This window comes from Hyaena hyaena, unplaced genomic scaffold, assembly GCF_003009895.1.
Source record: "Hyaena hyaena isolate Hyena2069 unplaced genomic scaffold, ASM300989v1 scaffold_226, whole genome shotgun sequence".
Taxonomy (NCBI): domain Eukaryota; kingdom Metazoa; phylum Chordata; class Mammalia; order Carnivora; family Hyaenidae; genus Hyaena; species Hyaena hyaena.
The window spans coordinates 2,395,663-2,406,643 of NW_024080858.1; the positions used below are offsets into that span (position 1 = coordinate 2,395,663).

Genomic DNA, 10,981 nt, shown 5'->3' on the forward strand with positions numbered 1-10,981 from the left:
TATTAATGCATACATGCAAATATACACACAACATAAATCTTTGCCAGTTTTTTACTCTTGAGGATTTGTTACCTGGATTATCTCTTATTCTGGTCCATTTTACTTGGTTGAGTAAACAAAATTGTGTTTTTAATGGGTTGTAACTCATATTTTGGAAAACACAAGCAATAAATGAGAGTGAGAAGGGAAGTGGTAATTAGGGTAGACAGATTGATGAGTTTGTTGACGCTCCAAGGAGAAGAAAAAACAACTTATAAAAGATGATGTATGACCATCTACCTAGAAGTTTCTGTTCCATTATGGCATTATACCACATTATTAATGAAAATGTGATATTCTCTTAGGAAGTGTGTCTCGAATCATTGCACAAAATACTATTATGAGGACAAATGCAATCTGGCTCACATACTCCTGGAGTTAGGAATCAATTCTGACCAATTTTTATTGATTATTTTCACTCTCAATAGCACTATGTTATTCTTAAATAATTATTTTCCATCACCACAACTGAAACTCCATTACAATTACCAAATATATATCAAGAGACATAAAAGTCAAACCAGTAGATTAAGATTTTACTCACAATTTAGAGGTATTGCCCTCAAAGGATAATAGAGATCTTCATTTCTTTTTGTGGTTTCTTGGCATTTTGTGAAATATTCTTTCTCATTATTCCTAGAGAAGTACCAGACTATTCAAAGAATTCAGATCTTATTAATGATGAAGATACTATTGAGCCTGAAATAAGTTTCCTGACTGCTATCTGCAACAAGAAAGCAAAGACAAAGAAAAATATCAAATCTTATATTAGACATGCAAGAAATGTTGAATTCCTGGTTTTACTGCTTAAACTACTGTCACTTTACTCAATAATAACTGCTTGTATAAACAAAGACAAGGGATTTTCAGGTGAATGTGAAGATACTCTGTGATTTCTTTTCCCAGATGTTTCTTTGAGAGTGGCAAAATCAGGGAAAAAGGATTAATCTAGTTAGGGTTGAAGATTTTAGCCCACAGTGGTTGTATTAATGGAGTCTAGAGCCAGGCTATAGATATACAAGGTAAAACGGAGGGAATTTAAAAAGTTCAGGAGAATGAAGGGAAAAAATGTTATTTTTCTGCATAAATTTGAGAATCAAGTTTTGAATGAGAAAAAATTTGAATAAGAATAAAAGTTAACTATTTAACATGTAAGAGTCAGGACAATGCAGGGTTATTAAAAAGGGTTAGGATTAGGGTTATAGTTAGGATTACAGATAGAGTTTGATAATAAGATACAGATGATACTAAGAAATAATATTTGGCTATAGGCCAATGGCTAAATATTGTTGAAAATAAGTAGTAAAACTAAAATAAACTAGGTATTATGTAGGTTGCCCACATGCTCACTAAACCCCAAATGTGAGCAAAATTATTGGTTGGATAATACATTAATAAATCAGACACCCAATTGCTTAAAGTTTGTGTAGCATTAATTTGGGTGTTGGTGTTTGAGTAAGAAAAAAAGCTAAACAGTGGTTCAATGAGATGGCTACTAGTTTAGTCATTCATACGTGGTTTTGGTAATAAGTGCAAATTTGACCCAGTCATCTCTTCTGCATGCCATACAGGCATTCTAAGAATGGAAACCTTCCTCTCTGCCTGGCTTTGAACTGTCGACTGGTACATTTAGTAAATGGGGTAGACATAAGGAGCTTTCCAAGACAAGGTGAAAGTAGAGAGATTTTTGCTTTTCATGAAAGGAAGATTCCATAATGACACAACGACTCTACAGAAAAGAGGTCAAGGAATGTAGTAGCATCAAGATTAAAAAAAAAAAAAGATTAAGCAGAAATATGTACAGGGACTAGCAGATGATAGATCCTTAATCATGCATCTTTTATTTTAATTTTTAAATGCTTATTTATTTTTGAGAGAGAGACAGAGCACAGGTGGGAGAAGAGCAGAGAGAGAGGGAGACACAGAATTCAAAACAGGCCCCAGGCTCTGAGGTGTCAGCACAGAGCCCAGCACTGGGCTCGAACTCATGAACCATGAGATCAAGACCTTAGCCAAAGTCAGACGCTTAACTGAGCCACCCAACAACCCCTTATTTTTATATTACCTACTATGGAGGTAATATTTGATCCCTCATAGCCAACTTCACTTTCCTAGTTTTTCAACTAGACCAAGACTTCTTGGTGTCAATACTTTAAACATTCTTATTACTTTAATGATTTCATAAAGACAGTGGATATTCTCACTGGATAATAAAAGATAAGCAATGAATATACAAAATATTGAAACTTTACAAATTTCTAATGTGTAGTTTTGTCCCAAGCACTCTTTCCAAATTTGATACCATTAATATCTCCAGACCATTACTATCTCAACATGTATGTTCATGTATATTTCCTGAATATGTCACACCATTAATTTATTTTGTTTCTACTTTTCATGCAAAATATGCGTATGTATTATTATTTATGAAATAAATACACTTCACTGTCAAACCCAAGAAATGGTTACCTTGAAGTCTTATAAATTCAGGCTTTGATGCCAATGCTGATGCCTTGACCCTTGCAGTTTCACAGGCTTATATGAAAAGAGGAATGCAAGAAGGAGCTAGGATAATTAATAATTTCTTTCATGGTAGCATATATTACAGACCATGAGAAAAAATAATAATATACATGAGTAATTTTTAAATTTCTCCTGAGTACTGTGACTAAATAATTTACCATTTGAAAGTGGAAGACAGACCTATATCATGATATCCATACCCACTCCATATGTATAAATTGAAACTGCTACATTTAAATATGATAGGTGTTCACATTTCCATTAATACCCTTTTGTAAAATATATTTATTGTGGAAATGTTGATACATATTCATATATTTACAGAACACTATAATAAATCCATATGTGTCTTTCATCTAGGTTCTTTAAGGGTCCACCTATGGCAAATCACCATTGTTTTGTACACACAGTCTCATTCTGCCTTACCATTATTTAAGAGAAAATCCAATGCAATATACTGAGTCATGAGGCAAACACTGACTGACTGTAACCCATGCCCTTCACCTTGTCTTGCTCATATATCCCACTCTTGTCTCTGCTCTTCTTTTTCTTTTAGTGCTGCTGCTCTGATGGTGTGACTGTGAGAAGGCAGATCTTTAAATATCAGCACTTCATCTATCAGCATACCTCCAGCTCCCAAGGAGGAGACAGAATAGTGATGCTTCCTGATCTGCTCTGTTTTGGTCTCACCTATGGCTGAATATGGTACCTCCATAATAGCTATGGATGAGGTCATGGTACATGTGAGGATCACTGTCCCCATTTTCTGGCTGAGAGTGTTTCTGCTCCCTTCTGGATGGTCCCATGTTGGGCACTCCTATAGCCATGGTTCCCCAGAAGTGGTGATTCCTTTGAGGGTAACAGACCCCACCAAAGTCAAGAAGCCCCCAGGCTGGCCCTAATTTTGGAGGCCAGCGACATGTTTTCCATATAAAGGTCAAGAAGCTTTTAGTCTCCAAAAACTTCCTAGTGTTTACTTACGCAGACCAGGGTGCTCTCCTTGAAGACCAGCCATTTATCCAGAAAGACGGCTATTATCATGGTTATGTGGAGGGGGATCCAGATTCCTTGGTGTCTCTGAGTGCCTGTTTTGGGGGCTTTCAAGGAATATTGCAGATAAATCACATTGTTCATGAAATCTTACCCAAAAAGCTTTCTACCACATTTGAATGCCTGGTATATAAGATGTACAGTGAGGAGGAAAAATTCCTACCCATAAAGTGTGGATTAACAGAGGAAAAAATAGCACAGCAACTGAAACCATAAGAGAGCAATAATCCCACTTTGCTGCAAGGTGGGTATGAAGGTCTGGGGACCCACAAGGGATTTGTTGAAATGACAGTGATGGTAGACTACAATTAATATGCTTATCGTGGATATAGTGTCACAACTGTGGAGTTGGAAGTAATTACTACCATGAATAATGTAAATACCTTCTATCAACCACTAAACATTGATGTGAGTTTAGTTGGAGTGGAGGTCTGGAATGAAGGAAACCCTGTTGAAATAAAGAACATGGATGCCAGTGGATTTATTTTGTGCCTGGAAGAAAACAGGCTTTCATGCCTATGTCCCCCATGATGCTGCGCATGTTTTTGTAAAAGAACAATATGGTGCTCTTGGCACATCTTATGTTGGATCAGTATGTAACTACAACACTAATTGTGCAGTGGATACTTTCACAAGTGATGATTTGGGTGTTTTTGCATTTGTTGTGTCACATGAGCTCGGCCATTCCCTGGGTATGGGGCATGATGAGAAAACATGTAAATGTGCAGACAATGTGTGTATCATGTATGCAACACAGTCTTGGGCAACTAAATTCAGCAACTGCAGTTATGCTGAATATTGGCACACCTCTGTGGGATCAGGATGTATCTTCTGCTGGGAGCCTCACCGGCCTCACTGGATGACAGTCACAGTGAGGAAATGGCAGCGTTTGCACAGCTCCTGGCATGAGAAACAAAAACTGGTATCTCCTTGTGCTACTACTGGCTCATGTTGGAAATGAGCCTGCGGGTATTGACCGGGCCTCACAATATTCCAGATCAGACTGATATTCCCCACACATTTTCCTCATAAGGAAGAGCATATTCTTGCCTTTTCAAAAGAGATTTTAGATGAAAGTATTGTGGATGATTGTCAAAAGGCTCTTCCTCTGGGCCTTGTAGATCCAAGACTTAGATAATAAAGGGGGTTAAGAACACAAGAGTTACAATTGAGCCTGGCCCTGAGACAAAGAGCCTAATTTAGAGTTAAGGACAGATATCCACCCCCACCCAATTGTTTCTGCTTGGAGCACTGACCCCCAAGGCATCTTGATACTCTGATTAGTATTCCAGTGACTTATTCTGGCCTTGAATATGCTGATTGCACCCTGTGAAAGAACCTATTGTAGGAATTTCTTTTTTGTGATTATGGGAGCAAACAATGTGTTTCCTGAAAGACCTGTTTTTCTTAATACTTCTCCTTAAACAAACAAGCTATTGACCCCTGCTCACAAAGAACTAACCTCACCCTTTTTATGCTAAAGACATTGTCTTGTATGCTAAAAATACCTTCTTTCCCAAAGGATAAGCATCTAAGTCACCTACGTCAATCATTATTGTAAACGTCATGCATGAGTCTTCTACAAATCTATGTTTTGGGAAATTCTTATATATCAAAGAAGTCTGTCATGAGAAATCATTGTCTAAGGCAAATGCCACTTCTGTGCCATCCCCCAAACACTTAATTATAAAATAAAGTTGAGCCCCAGTCAGAGCAGAAATGCCTGCCTGGTGACCAGAAAGATTCTCATGACTCTCTCATCTCTCCCTCGCAGACACCGTTCATCCTTCAGGGACCCCTGGACCTGGAACAGAGCCGGCCTCCAGCAATCTTCCATCCACGAACACTGTAGAGAATCTTCCGAGATACACGCTGTAGGAACAGTGTGGTTGAAGATGGAGAAGACTGCAACTGTGGCTCCTTAAATCTCTGTATGAAAGATCCGTGTTGTCAGTTAGACTGTACTCTGAGCCCTGGTGCTACTTGGGCTTTAGGGCTCTGTTGCAAAGACTTCAAGATCATGCCATCAGGCGACGTGTGTAGAGAACAGGAAAATGAATGTGACCTTCCTGAGTGGTGCAATGGGACATCCTGTCAGTGTCCAGAAGACGTGTATATGCAAGACAGAGTCGAATACACAGGTGGTGACTACTGCTATGAAAAGAGATGCCATATTCGTGATGAACTGTGTAGCAAACTTTTTGGCCTAAATGCCAAGAGTGCGAGTCAGATCTTCTACAGTACAGTGAATATCCGAGGTGAGGCAACTGTGGCCTCAAGAACAATCAATTTATAAAATGTAATACCTCAAATACCCTGTGTGGGAGGATTCATGTAAGGATGTGGCAGAAATTCCCACTCTGGGAAACCATTCTACTCTGCATTGTCTTCAAGTCAATGATAGCATCTGCTAGGGCACTGACTTCCATTTTGGAATGCCCTTACCTGATCTGGGTGAAATAAAAGATGGCACAGAGTGTGGTAAAAAATATATCTGTGTCCAAAGGAAATGTATCCCTTTGACATATTTGAAAACTGATTGCTCACTTGAGACCTGCAGTATGAATGGAGTCTGTCACAATAGACATCAATGCTGTTGCACTGATGAGTGGAACCCTCCCGACTGCTGGATGAAAGGCAGAGGAGGCAGTGTAGACAGTGGCCCACCCCCAATAAGAAAAGAGACCGAAAGGGCACAGAAGGAACAGCAGAAGATTAAGCCACTATTATATTGGTTGATAACTTCTTTGGTTTTATTACGTTCTTTGTTAATTCTTTTATGAGAAGAGGAAAAAAGATTAAGAAAGAAGAGCAAAATGTTACACCTGCACCCAGTAAACAGCAGAAAGATCCACCTCAACCTAAGGTGAAGTGAATGATCTACCTGCAATGAGAATGAAAACTAAAAAGCTATGATTTCCAAAAAGAAACGCAGTCCCAAATGAACTTCCCCATTTGTTAGGTTTTAGTTCCCTGGCAGGAGAAATGTTACAGGTTGTATCATAGATCACTGACAGAAACCCCCTGAGATTTCTTTATCATTTGGGATCATAAACATTAGCCATGAACAATAAGCAAAATATATTATCAGCACATTTCTACTTTCAACTATTTTAGGCAATTTTATCAGTTAATATTTTATGGAACCATTCTGTGTTTACAGAGCAAAGGCACTGTCCACAGACAGTGTGTGTGTTTTCTTCTTTCTCACATAGGGAATAGGAAACTGCAAATCACATTTCTCCTTTGTGAGTCCTCTGTTATTAGATACTATCAATAGGGGAAACTAGAGGGACACTGGACATGGGAAATGTCCTGAATGTTGTTCATGTCATGGTTGCCTCATTCACTCACACCTTGGCAAAACCAGTGCCTCTCAATCTTTACATCACTTCATATGGATATAAATATAGATTTAAACATAGGTAGATAGATATATGTATTATATGCACACATATACATATATCTACTATATATATACATTTCTTTTAGTTAATCCCCAGAACTAACAGTATTGTCAGTTTCAGAGAAACTGACACAACTATCATGTGGCTTACCCTTGGAGTTCTAGGTCCCAGGTCTTTGTGGCCTCCATCAAATCCCTGAGGTTCAGTGCCAGGTTGGCCAGCCCTCTCCTCAGAGCTCAGAGTCCTAGAGCCATGGGAACTTCTCCAAAGGTGTGGGTTCCAATAATGGCATCTCATCCCTCTGATGTCCAGTCTTAGGTACAAGAGCTGCACTTCCTGTTAGTATAGCATGGCTGCCTCAGAGGTGGGCTCTTCTTGTGAATTCTGACTGATAGAGTACCTACCTTGGCATTACAGAGAACATGGGAAGGAGCCTGACATCAGGTTTTGAATTTTTCACACCACTGCCTTAACTATCTTGGAGACATGGTTTCTACTTAGAATTACTTCAAAATCTCAAAAGAGGAAAATGATATTGCCTATCAACCTGTTGGTAACTTCACTTGTAAAATAAGATAAAGAAGATATTTACAATTCCAAGTAGGATCCATAAGTCTTAGCAGACCATGTTTCCTCTGCAAAGAAAAAAAAAAAACCTAGAAAACATAATTCTATTTTGAGAACCATATTTGAAGGACATCAGAGAGCTGAGGAAGCAATATGGAATAGATGAACTAAAATTACAGACAGAGTAGAATAATTCTGAAAATTCCCTGCTGAGGGAAAGAGAAAGTCCCAATGTCTTACTTACTACACGGGTTAGACAGACTGTAAATATAAGGCATCGAGGGCCTCTAATTCCACAATCAGATTTCCCCAAGTCACGACCGCTTGAGAGCTTTGTGGGATGCAGGTGAGCGCCTCTGAAATTTCTCGAAGGCATAGATCCCCCAATCATGTTATATTTTGAGCATGAGATATATATTTTGAACAAAAGCTCCTCTCTGAAATTTCATAAAGGTGTCAGTTCCCAAAATCATGTTATATTTTGAACACAAGACAGTGCACGTACTGTCTCTCCATAATACACCTACCCAATTTGTGATGTTGCATGTGGCATGATGTTGGAGAGCTGGGTTGTGAACCTCTTGATGATTGAGCACAGCCACTCATAAGCTTTCAGAGCTGCGAAAATAGTCACAGAATTGAAAATCCAGCGAGCCTGTGCCTGACCAACATAAGGAAAGGAGAATGCCCCAAGATTTACTAAAAACCACTCACCGTTGACCTCACACAACCCACAATTAAATAGAGGTGACCAGCTCCTCAGGCTGTCTTCCTAACAAAGGGAAGGAAATGACTCGGGAGGAGTCATTTGGAGTGGCTCTGGTTGTTTTATACACAATTCCTGCACACATTAAACATTACTGTACATGCAAAGAATCAAAATTCATGGCTTATTACTAAGAGAAGAACAAAAGGAAGTAAGAATAAAAGAAAAAAGACAAACTGTAAGTATGATCCAGATAGTGGAGCAAGAATACATGAAAAAAAAAAACCTGTGATTATATACTTAAAGTAGAAAAAAAATCTACCAAATATAAGAATTAATGTGGAATGTCCTCAGTAATTTGGAATCTATACAAAAGTTTCAAATGGATATTGTAGAGCTAAAAAGTATAATACATGATAGATAATTCAGTGGATGGTTGGACAGTAGTTTGGACATAGCAGATTACAGAATGACTCATCTAGAAAAGGTCAATGGAAAAATCCCCACACTGCTGTACACAGAAAAATAAAAATAAAATACAAGAGCATAAGAAGTGGATTTGATTTAAGGAATTTTATAACTTTTTAGAGATTGTGTAATTTTAGGTAGGGAAGAATGAGGAAAAAGTCAAGTTTTAGTAAGTTCTTTTGGGCCTTTGTATCTGTGCTACTATAAGTATTGCTTATTTGTTTATTAATAAAACTGTAGGCATGAGTTTGATAGGAAAATTAATTGTGTCTTCTTTATCTGCATGAATTTGCATATACTTTTTTATTAAATATAAATATGTAGATTCATCTCTAAGATAGTTTTAAGTAGTCAAGAGCTTTCAAACATTTGGGATTTTTTTCTTTCTTTTATTTTTGAGAGAGAGAGAAAGAACACAGGGGAGAGTAGCAGAGAGAAAGAGAGAGACTCTTAAGCACCCTCCATGCTGAGCATAGAGCCCGATGTGGGGCTCACTCCCATGACGCTGGGATCATGACCTAGGCAAAATCAAGAGTTGAATGCTCAACCAACTACATCAGACAGGAGCCCCAGGGTTGTTTTTTTTTTTCTTAATTAAAGCTCATCTCTAAAATTTTGAAAAGGGCTTTATAATACTAATTTATTTTCTATGTTTTATTCTCACATCATAATTATGTATTTTCTTTTGTTTTTATTCCTGTATGGTTAACATACAGCATTATGTTAGTTTCAGGCATACATTATAGTGATTCAACTATTTCATACATCACCAGGTGCTCACCAGGTGCACTTCTTAATCCCCATCATCCATTCACCCATCCTCCCATCCATCTCTTATCTCATCATGAGTTCATTCTCAGTAGTTAAAAGTCTACATAACTATACATTTTTTAAACTTCTTTACCTCAATTGCTATAAATCATCACATGAAAGGAGTCACTGGATTATAGTTTTTAAAAGAAATAGCCAGAAATGTTCCTATAATACTTATACCATTTTCACTTCCCTACTAATAATAGTTGAAAGTTCTGATGGTTCTACATTTTTGTTAATATTTGTAAATCGTAGCCATTCTCTTTCATTATCTTACCAGTTGACTTTGTTTAGTGAGAAATTTTTATTTTTGATGAACCTTATTTATCAATTTTTAATATTTTTTCTATTCTATAGTCCATGAAATTGTTATGTGCTTCAATCATGAAGACAGTTTTGTATGCTTTTTGAAAAACTTTTGTTTCTTGCTCAAGTTCACACCCTATCTGAATTCCTTTTGGTATGTTGTAAGGTAGAAGTTAAGGTTAATTTTATTCTCTACAGATATACATGTATTTCAATATCATCTCTTTAAAAGACTTTTATTTCTCCCATTTTGTCATTGACAATTGAATGACCATATAAATATTATCCTATATCCAGAGTCATCATGCTGTTCATTGATCTAGCTGTTGAACTTTACACCAGTACTATAGTGTCTTGATTACTGAAGCACTGTAACAGGTTTGAAAACAGGCATAGTGTTACTATGCAAACATTGTACTTTACAAAGGTTGTTGTGGATATTGTAGATACTTTGAAATTCCATACAAATTTTAAGATCAGCCTATCATCTTTCCCCACCCCCACAACACACACACACACAGCCTGATATAATTGTGGTTAGAATTTTGATTGAATCTGTACATCAATTTGGGAACAACGGTTATTTCAGAAATATTGAGTCTTTATATCCATGAACATGATATATATCTTCATTTATCCAGTTCTTTTTAAAGATATTTCAGTAATGTTTATTGTTCCCAAGAGAGAGGTATTGTATATATTTGGTTAATATCTACGATGTTTTCATATTGTGCATATGATTGCATCTAATTTATTTTCAAACTGGTTTTAGTATAGAAATATAATTCACTTTGTAAATTTACATAGTGCCCTACTGCTGACTATACGTTTTACTTTCAGTGTATGTATTTTAAGGAGCCCTTGGAATTTCCTGTGAATACAACCAGGTTATCTGTTAATCAATAATATTTGACCTTTTGCTTTAAATATACAATATAAGCTTGGAGTTTCTTTGTAATGCTGGAACATGAAGAAGTTCCTAAAAAACAACATGGTAGAATGTCAAAGGGATACAGGAACTAACTGAAAGTCCTCTCAAAGGTCAAATCTGAACATATTGTACATTTTCAACATATTGTAAAATAAATATCAGCCCATGCTG

The 10,981-nt window shown here is 37.1% G+C and overlaps 1 pseudogene; it reads left to right on the forward strand.

Annotated features, from left to right (window-relative positions):
• The first annotated feature begins 718 nt into the window (after positions 1 to 718).
• On the forward strand, positions 719 to 6,557 carry LOC120239129 (annotated as a pseudogene).
• Positions 6,558 to 10,981: the final 4,424 nt, after the last annotated feature.